The 17,905-nt window shown below is 39.0% G+C and overlaps 1 protein-coding gene across 2 annotated transcripts in view; it reads right to left on the bottom strand.

Annotated features, from left to right (window-relative positions):
* The window catches only part of OSBPL8 (oxysterol binding protein like 8), a 215,130-nt gene that overhangs the window by 148,930 nt on the left and 48,295 nt on the right, over positions 1-17,905 (bottom strand). The window lies entirely within an intron of this gene.

The following is a 17,905-nucleotide window of genomic DNA, read 5'->3' on the forward strand; positions in this document are numbered from 1 at the left end:
TTTTAATTATTCCAACCTCTCTGTTAAACTTCTACTTTTGTTTGTATTGTTTTTCTGATTTCATTGAGTTGTCTGTGTTCTCCTGTAGTTCACTGAGCTTCCTTAAAATAATTATTTTGATTTTTCTTTGACAGGCAATTCATAGATCTCCATTTGGGGAGGGTTGATTATTGGAAAATTATTGCATTCCTTTGGTGCAATAATTTTTTCATGTTTCTTATTGCATTATGTTAAGGTGTGTTCATTGTATGGAGTAATCATCTCTTTCAGACTTTATAGTGGTTTTGGTAGGAAAAGGCCCTACCCTATGGCTACATTCTAGGGCACTGGCTGGGTGGGAGGATATGACATATATTAGCCTTTTACTCTAAGTGATATGAGAACCCACTGGAGGGTTCTGAGCAAGGAATAACATGATCTGAGATTTTTAGTTTCTCTGTATTGACAATTATAGTGAGAGAAGGGGAGAAACTGGGAATTCAGTTAAAAGGTTACTGCATTAATCTAGAAGAGAGAATATGATACAAGAATGAAAATGAGAGCTATAAAGATACTGAGAAGCAGCAGAATTCTACATGAATTTTGCAGGTAGAAGCAACAGGATTTCCTGAAAAACTGAATATGGAGTGAGAATGAGAAAAGATACAAGATGACCTAGACTTTTGGCTCGAATGACTAGAAGGATGGTGATCATTAAATGAGATGGGAAAGACAGCAAGAGGAGTAAGGTTATCTTCTTTGGGAAAGCAGGGCAGAGGATAACCAAAAATTAGAAGTTTAGTTTTAGGAATATTAAGTTTGATATGTCTATTCCATATTCGTGTGGGCCTGTTAAGCAGGCAGTTGGATGTAAGAGTTTGCAGCTCAAAAAAGATCTGAGCTGGAGATAAAATTTGGGGAGTTAACATATTGATGGCATTTAAAGCCATGAGACTGAATCAGACCACCAGGGAGTAGATACCAAAGGATGGATTTCAGAACTTCTTAGGCTTATGAGTCTACTTCTTAAGCTTAGGGTCCACTAATTAAATTAAAAATAAAAAGGTCATTACCAGTGTTACCTCCTCAACAGAGCTGCCTTCTCTCTATTCCAACTTGTTGGCTGATAAGACATCTGCAGAGCAGATAACAACATATTTAATTTCATTTTGGGTCCAATAATTAAATTTAAAATAAAAAGGTCATTACTAGTATTACCTGCCTCAATATTCTAGCTATTTCCTTGGATTTTCTATAAACCAGTTATCTTCCAGTTCCTGTAAGCTGTATGTTATATGCAAAAGACATTAACAAAATATACAAATTCAGCAACATTAGGAAGAACATGGTCAGTAAACAATATAATAGTGCAGCATCATTTGACACATTTTTACTAAATGCCTCCCAAAGGAATTCAGTCCAATAAAAGAGGTCTAGCAAATAAATTACTATACACGTGCTATATAACACATTTGGACAATGTACTGTGGTAGTTCAGACTAGTCCAAAGTGTTTGGGGGAAACTGCATAGTACTGAAGTCTGCTGCTGCCAAATGATTGGCATTTTAAAATACAGAACTATAACCAAACAAGAATACCAAAATATTATGCACGTCTGATACTATATCTCTATTCTCCAGACCTTGGAAAAATCATTCATAAAAGGCAAAGGACAATGACACCTACTCTACACAGTTAAACAAGAAGAAAAACCACTGAACTATTTACAAATTACTCTTCCATCACCATTAAAATGTCCAAGAATTTAGCTATGACATCACACAAGGATCTGTCTAGGCAAGGTTCATCTTGATTAATCCTGTTGGCTCTAAAAGAGTTCTTTTCGGTCTGAAGACCTATCTTTCTCCAGTTCAGGGAAGTTTCTTCTGTTTTTTTGTTAACTATTTCTTCCTTTCTAGTCTCTGTTCTTTCTTGCTAAAATTTGTATTAGAAAAATGTTGGACCTCTATGTTTCTTGATTTCAGTGTGATATTTAACATTCCATTTATTTTTGTGTACTTCCTGAAGTATCTTATCAACTTTATTTCCCAGATCACTAACGCACATTCTACCAATTTACCATCTTTGGCCCATTTTATTCCTTAGCCTATCCACTGACTTTTAACTTTTGTCTTTTTTTAATGACACATTCTTATTCCCCAAGTACACATTAGTCTGTTCTTGTTTCATGTCTGTAGTATTTTTTTTTTTTTTAATCTTTCTAACTACACGGGAATTTAAGTGCTCTGCTGTTTGGTGCTCTTCTGTCCAGGAAATCCTCTCTGTTTCCTCTGAAGTCATTTGTTACTTCTTCTTGACCCTTTCCCTTCTGTGCTGCTGGTTTTCCTCAAGCATCTGGTGATCCTGAGTTGTCTAACATGTTGATGAATAAATGCTGTGTAATTTTTTTTTTTTTGACAGCGTCTTGGTTATGCTGTCACCCAGGCTGGAGTGCAGTGGCACAATCACAGCTCACTACAACCTCAAACACCTGGGTGCAAGCAATCTTCTCACCCCAGCCTCCTGAATAGCTGAGACCACAGCAGACATGCACCACCAGACCTGGCTAATACATTGTTTTTTTTTTTTTGAGACAGAGTTTCGTTCTTGTTGCCCAGGCTGGAGTGCAATGGCACAATCTCAGCTCACTGCAACCTCCGCTTTCCAGGTTCAAGTGATTCTCCTGCCTCAGCCTCCCGAGTAGCTGGCATTAAAGGAACCTGCCACCACGCCCAGCTAATATTTTGTATTTTTAGTAGAGATGGGGTTTCACCATGTTGGCCAGGCTGGTCTTGAACTCCTGACCTCAGGTGATCCACCCGCCTCAACCTCCCAAAGTATTGGGATTACAGGCGTGAGCCACCGTGCGTGGCCTTGGCTAGTATTTTTAACTTGTGTAGAGATGGGGTGTCACTCTGTTGCTCAGGCTGGTCTTGAACTCCTGGCCTCAATCCTCTCACTTCAGCCTCCCAACGTGCTGGGATTACAGACATGAGCCACCATGCCTGGCCCCATCCTTCATTTTTAATAGACAGTATGAATATTGAGGCTGTAATACCCTTAAGTGTTTGTACCTGATAAAAGAGACTCAGTTATGTACATTTCAGTGATGTGTTCCCATATTCCACAATACATGAACTAAGTAAGGAAATACTTTTATCAAAATTTTTTTAACTAAAGGGAGATAGATATTGCAGTGTATCTGTATAGCTTAGGGTTCAGCAATTTTTTTTTTTTTTTTTGTAAAGGGCCACACAGCAAACAGATTTTACTTCCGACTTTGCAGATGATAGGATTTCTATAGCAACTACTTAGCTCTGATGGTGTAGCATGAAAGCAACCATAGAAAAATGAATATACAAAATGAGCCTGATAAACTGTATTTACAAAAATAGGAGTAGGGCATACTTTGGTGATTCCTGGTGTAGTGTTTCAGGTTAATACCACGTGTAAATAGCACATCTGTAAGCATAATAAAGGAATCTTTCCTGGGGACCCCAAATCTTGCCCTCACAGTTTTTCTCCTTTGTTTAACTTCACTTAGACCTACACCTAAACCCTAAAAGTAGCTTCCTTGCTCAGCATGTATTTCACTACTAACTTTATCACTTTCTGAAGCAGTATGTTCCCTGTATGTTTTAATATTAGCTTCTTCTGAATTCTTCTCTACGTGGTTGTTTTTATCCTTCTGACCAAACAACTTTTTTCTGACTTTTGGTGCCCTTAAAGCCTAGGCAGCTTATGTAAGGGCTTAAGTGCGTAAGGTCCTTTTTTACTGTACCTTTGTAACATGAGGCAAAAGAAGTATAGCTAAGACAGGAGTTTCTTTTGATTCTCTAATAACAGAAGAGACTCTTATGTAACACTTCTCTCCATAACTTGTACGAGCAGTAGTGTGTTAGGATTGGGCATTTTTATATCAAAAATATTAACTAAGGAACATATGAATTTATATAGATTGTTTTTGTTGAACACTTTCAACACTTTTCAACACAAAGCAAGTGTTTTTGTGTCAACACTTTCCTTATCATTCCATTTTAAGGATATGGATGCATTTTCAGTGGCTAGCATGTGATAAATGCCCAATAAATGTTTGTTAGTCAATGAATGACATATAGATATTTCTCAGGCAAATGATTTTTTAAAAATCAGTATTTGGGCTGGGCACGGTGGCTCACACCTGTAACCCTAGCACTTTGGGAGGCCCAGGCAGGCGGATCACCTGAGGTCGTAAGTTTGAGACCAGCCTGGCCAACATGGAGAAACCCTGTCTACGTATATAAAGAAGAGGTCACGCAATGTCAGGAAACTGGCTCTGATTCCTGATTCTGGTCCTTTTTATAGCCAATATTTTAAAAAATCAAAAACTGTATATAACAGTATTAATTTAGGGTTTGTCTTGAAACTATGGATGCAACACTTAAGCAATGACTGATTAGAGCTGAGTAGCAGCCATCCACTTTACAAGGTGCAAGCACCCACCTCTCACACCATATTTGCATCCGTACTTTCACTGTTTCACTCATTTTTGCTACCTGTCCAGGTTGTGTAAGTATTTGAGTCCTGACAACTGATTTGCAGTATCTATATAAGAATCCTTTTTAAAACAAAGAAATGTTCAAATGCTTTGAACACAGAAATTTTATAAGCTCTCATTTGAATTTCTTCTCTATCAGCTACCATCCTTTCTGCGACTAAGTTTTCTATCTATGCTTTTGAGCTAATCCCTCTGGCACTTAATGGTAATAAAAGCCTCCCCACTTCTTTTTTTTTTTTTTTTTTGAGACAGGGTCACCCAGAATAGAGTGCAGTGGTGCCATCACAGCTCACTGCAGCCTTGACCTCCCAGGCTCAGGTGATCATCTCACCTCAACCTCCAGACTAGCTGGGACTACAGGCACACACCACCATGCCCAGCTAGGTTTATTGTTTTTTGTCTTTTATAAAGATGAAGTTTCACCATTGGGATGGTTAACACTGAGTGTCAACTTGATTGGATTGAAGGATGCAAAGTACTGATCCTGGGTGTTTCTGTGAGGGTGTTGCCAAAGGAGATTAACATTTCAGTCAGTGGACTGGGAAAGGCAGACCCACCCTTAATCTGGTGGGCACAATCTAATCATCTGCCATCGAATATAAGGCAGGCAGAAAAACGTGAAAGGGGAGACTGGCCTAGCCTCCCAGCCTACGTCTTTCTCCAGTGCTGGATGCTTCCTGCCCTTAAAAACTGGACTCCAAGTTCTTCAGTTTTGAGACTCAGGCTGGCTATCCTTGCTCCTCAGCCTGCAGACAGCCTATTGTGGGACCTTGTGATCATGTAAGTTAATACTTAATAAACTCATCTATCTATCATCTATCTATCTATCTATCTATCTATCTATCTATCTATCTGTCTACCTATCTATCTATATCCTATTAGTTCTGTCCCTCTACAGAACCCTAATACAGCCATGTTGCCCAGGCTGGTCTTGAATCCCTAGGCTCAAGTGATCAATCGACCCTTCCACCTCGACCTCCCAAAGAGCTGAGATTACAGGCATGAACCAAAGTGCCCAGCCCAGTAAAAGTCTTTACTTCACTATCAGTAATGTGTCAGCCAGGTACAGTAGCTCATGCCTGTAATCCCAGCACTTTGGGAGGCTAAGGTGGGCAGATCACCTGAGGTCAGGAGTTTGAGACCAGCCTGGCCAAAATGTTGAAACCTCGTCTCTACTAAAAATACAAAAATTAGCCGGGCGTGGTGGCTAATCCCTGCTGTAATCCCAGCTACTTGGGAGGCTGAAGTAGGAGAATCACTTGGACCCGGGAGCGGAGGTTGCAGCGGGCAGAAATCATGCCACTGCACTCCAGCCTGGGTGGCAAAGCGAGACTCCATCTCAAAAAAAAAAATTTGTCCTGTTACTCCTTCCATTACCCATAATGCTCAAGTTTCCCTTACTCTCAATAAGGCCCTTTTCTGTTCTAGTTGCCTTAAAGCTACCCTCCAATGATCCTCTACCTGCCCTGGAAGATTTCTTAAGAGTGTTCAAGCATTCATTTCCTCTATCTTTGCCCCTGCCTTGACACCTACATATCAGTTTTATACCTAGGTTAATCTAATGCACAGAAGTGATCATGTCGACTTAACATCAAAAACTTCAGCAGTTCTTATTAAAGATTTAAGTCCAAATCTTGCCTTGGCATTGGATGGTAACAATCATTTTGCTTATACTTGCCTTTCTCAGTTATTGCTTGCTTTCTCTGACCCTTTGTGTCAGCCAAATTGAGTTATTTGCTATTCTGCATATATACCAGTGCCTTCATAGATCCTATTCTTATGCCATCATCTTTCCATGCCTTTGCCTGCATTCTTCCTTCTAGAGAATATTTCTCTTGCAAAACCAAACCCAACCTACCCAGTGAAGTCCACGTCATATATTACCTTCTTCACGAAGGCTTCCTTGATTTCCCCTAACTATAAGTATTCTCTTGATTCTTGAACTTCCAAAGTTCATCTATCACTTAATACTATTTATTTTAAGTTTGTAAAATGTGTTTATATAAATTTGTTAAAATTGCATATGTTCCTATCTTCCCTATAAGATTATATTTTTAACAATAATGGATTACAACATATTCATTTTATACTTTCCCCAATACTTTTATAGTTTCTTGCCCTGAATGAGTGGAGCCCATCAGTTTTAAAGTACAAATCTTCCTTCAAGGACTACATGCTGAAGGATTTAAAGATTTTCCTTCTTTTTTCTTTTTTTCTTTTTTCTTATGACCAGGCTAAGAGAAAAAAAGAATTTCTTAAAAGTATAGATGTTAGAAACAAGCCTCTGCTTTTACAGGTGATCATAAAAACTGATTACCCAGGGCCATATATATGTTTGGAACCATGTTTTACTCAGTCCTCACAAAGTTTGGCAAAGTCATTCTGCTAATGTTTGAATTTACTGACATATAAGCAGTTCAGTTACTACTGTGTACTTAGCCACTTCAAAAATGCCCCTTTATCTGCCAGGTCCTTGTAGGCATCTGAGTTTGTGACAGTAACTTTGGTTAATAAACTTATAAAATGTTAGGTGATTTGTAATTAGTTATTGAGCAACTGTGTATCTTTACACACACACACACACACACACACAGACACATATACATAAGTGTGTGTTTTTATAATACCTTTGGGTGCTTTATTAATGTTTTCTTAGATTTAAATCCCAATTTATAATTAAAATAAATTCAGTGCCTTCCTCAACCCTCATTATCTGGAAGTGTGTATTCCTTCCCAATACAATTTTCACTTAAATGAATCTTGCATTTTTTAACATGTAAGCTGGGGGTCAGCAAACTATAGCACACAATCTAAGAATGGTTTTTATGTTTTTAAAGGGCTATAAAGAAGGAAAATAGAAGGGAGAGGGGACAGAAGAAAAGGAGAAAATGTGACAGAGACAATATGTAGTCCACAAAGCCTGAAATATTTACTATCTGGGCCTTTATAGTGAAGATATTTGTGTCCCATGTGAATGCTCACCAACAGGTGATCTTAGCAGAGAGGTATTTTAATGATCAAGTAAATAGGAGAGCCCATTCTGTGATACTAGTCAGCCTCTTTCTCCAGCCACTGCTGTCATTCCACAATGGGCTCATGAACAAAGTAGCCATGGTGACAGGGATGGAGGTTATGCATGGCTCAGCAATATGGACTTCCACTCACCAAAGCTGACCTGGCTAGAGCCACTGCTGAGTGCCCAACTGACCAGCGGTAGAGATCAACACCAAGTCCCGAATACAGCACCACTGTGCAGGGTCATTAGCTAGTTGCCCAGTGGCAGGTAAGATTACGTTGAGCTGCTTCCATCATGGAAGGTGCAGCATTTTGTTCCTACTTGAATAAATTTCTCTTCCCTGCATGCAATGCTTCTGCCCGAACTAACATCCATAGACTTAGAGTGCCTCATCTACCATCACAGTAATACACACAGCATTGCTTTGGAAGAAGAAACTCATTTCACAGCAAATGTAGTACAGCAACGAATCCATGCTCAGGGAATCCACTGGCCTTACCATGTTCCCCAACATCATGAAGTAACTGGTTTGACAGAACAGTGGGGTGGCATTTTGAAAACTCAATTATAGCATCAGCTAGGGAGCAATTCATACAGGCTGCAGCATGGATCGTGAGAAGGCTGTATATGCTCTGGGTCAATATGCAACATACAGTGCATTTTCTCCTATAGCCAAGGTTCATGGCTCTGAGAATGAGGGAGGAATGGAAGTGACATCATCGACTATTACCCCTATTGATCCACTAATAAAATTTTTGCATCCTGTCCCCATAACCTTATGCTTTGCCAGTCTGGAGGTCTTAATCCAAAGAGAGGAATGCCTTCACCAGGAGACAAAGCAATGATTCCACTGAACTCGAAGTTAAGACTGCCATCTGGACACTTGAAGGTCCCCATGCCTCTGACTCAGCAGGCAAAGACAGGCGGTTACTAGGCTGGCTAAGGTGAGTGATCCTAATTACCATGGAGAAACTGGACTGCTATTCTACAATAGAGGTATGGGAAAGTATGTCTGAAATACAGGAGCTACGATGGGATATCTTTTAGTACTGCATGTTCGGTGATTAAAGTCAACAGAAAATCACAACAATCCAATCTAGACAGGACTAGTAATCGCCTAGACTCTTCAGGAATGAAACTTTGGGTCATCCTACCAGGTCAAAAGCCATGACCAGTTGAGGTACTTGCTGAGGGTAAATGAATACAGAAAGGATAGTGGAAGAAGGTAGTTATAAATTACGTGATCAGTTACAGAGACAAAAATTGTAATTTCTGGGATTATTACTTCCTTATTGTTTTATGAATATGTTTGTGTATCAAATATCTTTGTTTTCTTTCCTCTCTTATTGCTTTATCATATAAGATATACTGACTTTATTTCATAGCATTTAAGTATTGTTAACTCTACATTATAGTATTTCAGTTACAGAATAACAAGAAAAATGAACATCACCCAAGGACTTTACATTCTCTTCGGGGAAAAAGTTAGTACATTTTACGCAAGACGGTGGTACCGTTGGGTGGAAGCATGACTTTGTTATTGTCTTTGTTTGGAGATTAACTATTGTATTAATTTTCTAGCGTTGCCATAATAAAATACGACAAACTGGGTGGCTTAAACAAGAGAACATTATTTCCTCATAGGTCTGGAGGCTAGATGTCCAAGATCAAGGTTTCAGCAGGTTTAGTCTCTTCAGAGACCTTTCTCCTTAGCTTGAGATGGCCATTTTCTCCCAGATTTCACAGTCTTCCCTCTGTACATGTCTGTATCCAAACTTCCTCTTCTTATAAGGAGACCTGTCATACTGAATTCAGGCCCACCCTAGTGACCTCATTTTAACTTAACTATCTCATTAAAGACCCTGTCTCCAAATACTGTCACATTCTGAGGTGCTGGAAGTTCATACTTCAATATGCATTTTAAGGGGATACAATTCAGCTTATAACAAGTATGTTTTTTGTTTGTTTGTTTGTTTTTGAGATGGAGTCTCGCTCTGTCACTCAGGCTGGAGTGCAGTGGCACGATCTCGGCTCACTGCAAGCTCCGCCTCCTGGGTTCATGCCATTCTCCTGCCTCAGCCTCCCAAGTAGCTGGGACTACAGGTGCCCGCCACCATGCCTGGCTAATTTTTTTTTTTTTTTGTATTTTTAGTAGAGACTGGGTTTCACCGTGTTAGCCAGGATGGTTTTGATCTCCTGACCTCGTGATCCACCCACCTTGGCCTCCCAAAGTGCTGGGATTACAGGCATGAGCCACCGTTCCTGGCCTATAACAAGTATGTTTTTAAAGAGATACGGTGGGTGCCAATGTAACAAGGCATAGACTATAATGGTTCATTTTATGTGTCAATTTGGCTAAGCTATGAGACTCAGTTGTTTGGTTAAACACCAGTATAGATGTTGCTGTGAAGACTTTTTTTTTTAGATGTGTTTAACATTTAGATCAGTAGACTTTGAGAAAAGCAGGTTACCCTCAATATGTGGGTGGATCTCATCCAACCACTTAAAGGCAAAAAAAAAAAAAAAAAAAAAAACCTGAGGTCTTAAAAAGAAATTCTGCCTCCAGACTGCCTTCAGACTCAAGACTGCAACATCAGCAATTTGGTGGGCTTCCAACCTGTTGATCTACCCTGCAAATTTCATACTTGCTAGTCCCCATTTTGTGTGTATGTATGTCCCCACATACTGTTGGTACTGTTTTTCTAGAGTACCCTGACTAATCCAATATATATGTATATATTCGTATCTTATTAATAAAGGTATAAATAAATTTATTTTATCATTCATTCTGTGCTCTCCTCTGTATCATAGAAGCTAAAAGCATGGAAACCACATTTTGCAAATGTCTTTGCCTTGGGGATTATAGATGTGACTTACATTCAGCCAATGCAATGCATTTCCACAGTATTTGGAAGGTGGAAGAAAGACATAAACCAGACCATTCCTCTTCTGATGGTGAAACTGCCTTTGCAAAAATTTTAACAGTGAGAAAATTATGGCAATGAAAGGGATCTGACCTAACCAACTCCATCTTGCCTTTAGCCTCCAAACTGCCCTTGGTCATTTCTGGGCATGGGCCAAGATAACTTTGGGAGAAATTTAGTTTATAGTTTAAATTATGATAGCCCTTTCCAAAAGTAAACTGCCTTTGTAAAACTAATGAAAGGTCACCAGGTTAGGAGTATGAGCGGCCTGAATTCTTATAAGATGCCAGCTACTGTTCCAGAGGTCACAAGATTTGCAACTTCCTCAATTACTCCTGAAATAACATTATTATTACAGAACCTAAGATTGGCTTTTTGAGATGTCTTTTCAGGCTTCTGCATTTCTGGTGACTGGATGGCCTCACCTGGATCTCCTTCGTGGCTCTCACCCAGGCGAGAACTCAGCACATGAGGACTATTTTCCCACACCCCATGACTGCATTCCCCAACCAATCACAGCATTCCCCATTCCCTAGCATCCTGCCTACCAAACTATTCTTGAAAAACCCCAGCCTCCAATAGAGGAGGCTGATCTGAGTAATAATACAACTCCAGTCTCTCATTTAACCAGCTCTGTGTATATTAAATTCTTTCTCTTTTGCAATTTCCCTGTGTTGATAAATTGGGTTCATCTGGGCAGTCGGCAAGAAGAACCCATTGGGCAATTACAATGGCAGTACGCTTTGACAGACATGAGGCTTTACAGTGATCACCAAGTACGCCGCTGCCATCTACCCATATTAGTACTAACAGGCAGGTACAATGATAAGCAGCAATGACTAACCTGAAAGCTAGGAATAGCTATCCATATCCATGCCTCCAGCTTTTCCAATAAATTTATCACCATCTAATTCCCCTTGTTAATTTTCTTTTTGCTTGAAGTACCTAATTTATTTTCCTCAATGAACCTGACCTGATAATTTTTTAAAATTAAACAATTAAAATACATTGTGTATTATAATAGATACTAGAATAAAAAATAGGAAAGGAGGAGTTGTCTGATATGTCACAAAAACAAGGTAAAATTTTTTAATAGGATTGCCTGGAAAGGCCTTTAGGCTTCATTGCAATGACTCTGAGTCAAGATCTCAGTAACATGAGGGGGTGAGCAATCCAAATGACTAGAAGACCCTTCCAAGCAGAAAAGGAATAAGCAAGCACAACGACTGAAGCAGGAGCATGGGGCATATCTAAAGAATAGCAAAGAGACTACTGTGGCAAGTGGAATAGAGAACAGTAGTGAGCAAAGAGAACAGAAAGGTAACTAAGCTGCAAATCACAGAGACCTCAAAGAACAGAAGGACTTCAATTTTTTTACTCTGAATGAGATGGGAAGCTACCGCTGAAAGGAAAGCTGAGAAATGATAGGTTTTTACTTAAGTAGGATCATTTGGACTAATTGAGAAGAGATTACAAAGTAGAATGCTATCACTATAATGCAGGCAACACACAATGATGGCTTGCACCGCAAGAGTAGTAGGAGATGTGATGAATAATGCCAAATTCTTTCTATACTTTGAATATGTAGCCAAAAGAATTTATTGATGTATCAGATATAAGGTGTACATTTTTTAAAAAAGAGAGGCAGGAACTTAAGCAGGGTTTGTGCCCAAAGCAATTGAGAAAATGAAGGGGCCATTAGCAGGTATGCAATATATTGTGGGAAGACTTGAGGAAGAAAGGGATAGATATCAGGAGCTCCTTTTGGACTTGTTAACTTTGGGATACCAGTTAGAGATCTGAATACAGATATCAAGGAGGCAGCTGAACATGCAGATGTGAGGCTGAGGGGGAGAGGTCAGGCCAAAAAATGTAAAGTAGAAGTTAGCATACGGATGGAATTTAAAACCATAAATATTGAATGAGATAATTTTGGAAATCTTTGTAGACAGAAAAGAACCCAAGATCAGACTGCTGAGGTGCTCCAATATTAAAGAAATCAATGAACAAATTAATGAATCCTGATTGTTTGTTTTCAACTTTCAGAATTACTCTATATATCTATGTAAAAAGAGAGGTACTCTATATGAAAAACAAGACACACACAAAATAAAAATTATAAAATCACTAATTAAAAAAGGAAGCAAGATGACAAAAGGTACAATTAATGATAAATGCCCTAAATTCCTCACCTTTGATAACAGTTAAGAAACACTGTTAATAACAAAAAATCCTGGAAGGGGAAAGTGGCTGGGGGCTTAAAGTATAAGTACACCAATCTCTTCATCCTTTAGAAGTCAAAGTCAAAAACATTTAAATGATAATAAATCTGAGAATAGGGAAGCATTTTTTAAAAGCTAAAACAGTAATTAAAAGCAAACTTAATGGCAGCAGGCTCTAAGGAATAGGCTTCGAGAGAAGAAAGGTAGTCTTCTCTGCTGTTTTAAGTATTTCAGACAGCGTATATTGCTTCTGCTTATTTTTTAAAACTCAAATAACTTTTCTGTAAAAGAATATGGCATTTGACAACCATATTGACTCATTTCTCAAAACTGCCAAACTAAAGCCAGGCCTGCATCCTAATTTAAATATAATTACTAGTTGAATTCAAAGCATAAAGAAGACAACATTCTCTCTATTGTTCCTTTTATTATCAGTACTCTAGAAGCTGGGGAACTGGTAGCTCACTGTCTATACCTACCCTAACAAAGTTCCTAGATAAAGTAATTTTTATAAAACTTATTCTCTATTTGGGATTTACAAATAGTTATTTCAGTCACAGGAAAAAGGAAGGAGCACCTAATAGACAAGGTTAATGGCTTTAATACATGTCTAATCATAACAACCTTATAATAATGATTGAATATTGAACATTCAATTATTCAGTAATGAATAATGGCTTTCTCTTATGGCAACAAGTTGTTGCCATAAATTTGTGACTTCCTATCTCCCAGGATGTCCCAGGAGCTTTTCTGTTTTATTACACTCATATGTAACAAAAAAAGGATTCTCAAAAGCAAAAACGTGCCGGGTGTGGTGGCTCACACCTGTAATCCCAGCAGTTTGGGAGGCCTAGGCAGGTGGATCACCTGAGGTCAGGAGTTTGAGACCAGCCTGGCCAACATGGTGAAACCCCATCTCTACCAAAAATACAAAAAAAACTTAGCTGGGCGTGGTGGTGCATGCCTGTAATCCCAGCTACTCAGGAGGCTGAGGCAGAATAAATCACTTGAACCCAGGAGGCAGAGGTTGCAGTGAGCCAAGATCATGCCACTGCTCTGCAGCATGGGCAATAGAGCAAGACTCAATCTCAAAAAAAGGCAAAAATGCTGAGCCATGAATACACTACACATTTCAAGAAGAATATTACCGGAAGATGGCTGGGCGTGGTGGCTCATGCCTGAAATCCCAGCACTTTGGGAGGCTGAGGCGGGCAGATCATCTGAGATAGGAGTTTGAGACCAGCCTGACCAACATGGTGAAACCCTGTCTCTACTAAAAATACAAAAATTAGCTGGGCGTGGTGGCGGGTGCCTGTAATCCCAGCTACTCGCAAGGCTGAGGCAGGGGAATTGCTTGAACCTGGGAGGCGGAGGTTGCAGTGAGCCGAGATCGCGCCGTCACACTCCAGCCTGGGCGAGAGAGCAAGACTCCGTCTCAAAAAAAAATAATAATAATATTACTGGAAGGCAACACTATATTCACATCACTTACCTTAATTTCACTCTGCAATTTTGACTAAAAAAAGAAGTCAGATTGTAAATAAGAACAAACTTGTTTAGCTAGTCTGAACTAATCTACACTATAGTAGTCATCGGCCATACCATATAAGGATGTCACAGTCAAGAACAGACTGCATGTATGACAGTGGTCTCATTAAGATTTACTATGCGTCTGTAATCCCGGCACTTTGGGAGGCTGAGGTGGGTGGATCACGAGGTCAGGAGTTCGAGACCAGCCTGGCCAATATGGTGAAACTCATCTCTACTATAAATACAAAAATTAGCCGGGCATGGTGGTGCGTGCCTGCAGTCCCAGCTACTCAGGAGGCTGAGGCAGGAGAATCGCTTGAACCCGGGAGGTGGAGGTTGCAGTGAGCCGAGATTGCGCCACTGTACTCTAGCTGGGGCAACAGAGTGAGACGCTGTCTCAAAAAAAAAAGATTTACTATGAAGCTGAAAATTTCCCATTGCCTATTGACATCACAGCCATGGTGACATTGTCAGTGGCGTTTGAACCAAAGCGACTCCGTCTTGAATAGGGACTGGGTAAAATAAGGCTGACCTACTGGGCTGCATTCCCAGGAGGTGAGGCGTTCTAAGTCACAGAATGAGATAGGAGGTCTGCACAACATACAGGTGATAAAGACCTTGCAGATAAAACAGGTTGTGATAAAAGAAGCTGGCCAAATCCCACCAAAACCAAAATGGCAATGAAAATAACCTCTGGTCATCCTCACTGTTTATTATATGCTAATTATAGTATAATGTATTAGCACACTAAAGATACTCTCACCAGTGCCTGACAGTTTACAAATGCCATGGCAACATCAGCAAGTTACCCTATATGGTCCAAAAAGGGAGGAACTCTCAGTTCTGGGAATTGCCCACCCCTTTCCCAGAAAACTCATTAATAATCCACCCCCTGTTTAGCATATAATCAAGAAGTAACAAAAGTATAAGCAGATGAGTAGCCCATGCTGCTGCTCTGCCTATGGAGTAGCCATTCTTTATTCCTTTACTTTCTTAATAAACTTGCTTTCACTTTACTCTATGAATTCACCTCAAATTCTTTCTTTGTGTGAGATCCAAGAACCCTCTCTTGGGGTCTGGATCAGGACCCCTTTCCAAAAACAAGGTCAACAGTGCAAAGCAGTACCTTTTCTATGCTTAGTCATGTTTAGACACAGAAATACCATTGTATTACAATTACCTACAATATTCTGTATAGTAAAACATGTTGTACAGATTTGTAGCCTAGGACCAATGGGCTATAGCATATAGCCTAGGTGTGTAGTAGGCTATACCACCTAGGTTTGTGTATTAATAAGTACACTCTCTGATACTTACATGACAAAATTGCCTAATGATACATTTCTCAAAATGTATGCCTGTTAAGTGACCCATCACTGTAGCTACAGTAGATTAAATCCTGAAAGAAAATCTGATATGAGAGATTATATACATGTGACAGTTTCCAAATATCAAGCTAGTACCAACATCCTATTCACACATATTTTGAAAGAAAAAAAATCTAAGTGAACTGCTTGATTAAAGCTGTCTATTCCAAATGGCTTTCATCAAAATTATTTCAAAATGGTATAGTACATATGCTTCCTAGAGTATACTAATATTTTGGCACCTATGAATTATGTTACTATTTCTTCCATTCTAATACTACTACTATAATAGTAAGAAAAATAGAAAAAATAATGATGATGATAATAATGGAAGACTGGGAGGCAAACAAAAAGTTGGACACTGATGGACAAGAAGGAAGTGGATTAGAGGTGTGCCATACAAGCTATCCCACTGTGTACAACTTTAGGAAGATGGATGAGGAAGACATGCAATGGGGGAGCAGAAGAAACAAACTGAACTAGTAATATCAACTATCAGAGAGAAGGGGAAAAAGCACAGTAAGTTACCTAAAAATATAAGGTAAAAGGAGAGCAAAAAATCTAGACAATTCCCTTTATCTTGATTACTCTGGAGCACAAAGGTAGGTAGACATTCCCAAAAACACTGCCTCTTCCCAAAAAAACTTCATAAAAAGCCACTTTTTTCATAGACATTAAATACATACTATTGTGCTTATAGGTGTCTATTTCAAATTCATCATAATTTAGTTTCCATTTATTTAATAACTGCCTAACAGCACATTAAAGCCCAATAAATTACTTAAATTCGGAACTAGAAGGGTGTCCAAATACTTTTTATATCTCCAGATCTGGCAAATCTTATGAAAAACTTAAAACAGAGGTATTGTTTTAGACAGATATATATGTATATACCACTCATCCAACCCAGTGACAAGTTACTAATAAAATCCACAAAGAAAAATGTACTAAAGGTTTTCTTGATCTATTGTTTTATAAATACCTACTACTTATGTAGAGTCCAGGCAAAACTGTATCATCAGTATTTTGCCCCAAGGAAACCAGAATACTAATATAAGTTCAATAAAAAACAAGAAATCATTACTACCAAAATTCTCAAGGTACAAAAGAAATTTCATTTCCCATTATCTCTGAACCAACCATTCATAAAATTTACGGTTTACAGACCGTAATACCTATTACTGCTTCACTGTCGGTTATATGTCCTTTGCAGAACTCAAAACACATTCATCAAATATTATTTATGGCTGGGTGCAGTGGCTCACACCTGTAATCCCAGCACTTTGGGAGGCTGAGGCAGGCAGATTACCTGAGGTTGGGAGTTCAAGACCAGCCTGAGCAACATGGAGAAACCCCATCTCTACTAAAAAATACAAAAATTAGCCAGGTGTACTGGTGCATGCCTGTAATCGGGAGGCTGAGAATCACTTGACCCCGGGAGCTGGAGGTTGTGGTGACCCGAGATCACGCCATTGCACTCCAGCCTGGGCAACAAGAGTGAAACCCCATCTCAAATATATATATATATATATATATATATATATATATATATATATAATTTACCTCTTGCCATATAAGAGGCACTGTTCTAGATTCTGGACATACAGAAACAAACATCATTGCTGTCCTCCGGGAACTTAGTGTATAGCCAAGAGAAAATGAAGTAAACTGATTAGTATAATATACAATGTAATGTCCCTTAAACAAAGGTATGTACATGATGTTACCTAAACCAGTACATAGGGATATTAAATCCAGACTTCTGAGGGTGGTAGAGTGAGATTCAAAACATTTAGGCAGATTAGGCATTTAGGTTGATTCTGTGTCTTCGCCATTATGAACAGCACTGCAAAGAACTTTCACATGCATGTGTCTTTATGGTAGAGTGACTGATATTCCTCTGGGTATATAACCAGTAATGGGATTGCTGGGCCAAATAGTAGTTCTGCTTTTAGCTCTTTGAGGACTCGCCATATTGCTTTCCACATGGCTGAACTAATTTACACTCCCACCAATAGTGTATAAGTGTTCCCTTTTCTCTGCAACCTCAGCACCCGTTATTTTTTGACTTTTTAATAAGAGCCATTCTGACTGGTGTGAGATGATTTTGATTTGCATTTCTCTAATGATCAGTGATACTGAGCTTTTTTTCATATGCTTGTGGGCCACAGGTATGTCTTCTTTTGAAAAGTGTTCATGTCTTTTGCTCACTTTTTAATAGGGTTGTTTTTCTCTTGTAAATTTATTTAAGTTCCTTATTGATGCTGGATATTAGACCTTTGTCAGGTGCATAGTTAGCAAATATTTTCTCCCATTCTATAGGTTGTGTT

This window comes from Hylobates moloch, unplaced genomic scaffold (assembly GCF_009828535.3).
Source record: "Hylobates moloch isolate HMO894 unplaced genomic scaffold, HMol_V3 SCAFFOLD_12, whole genome shotgun sequence".
In the NCBI taxonomy this organism is placed as follows: Eukaryota; Metazoa; Chordata; class Mammalia; order Primates; family Hylobatidae; genus Hylobates; species Hylobates moloch.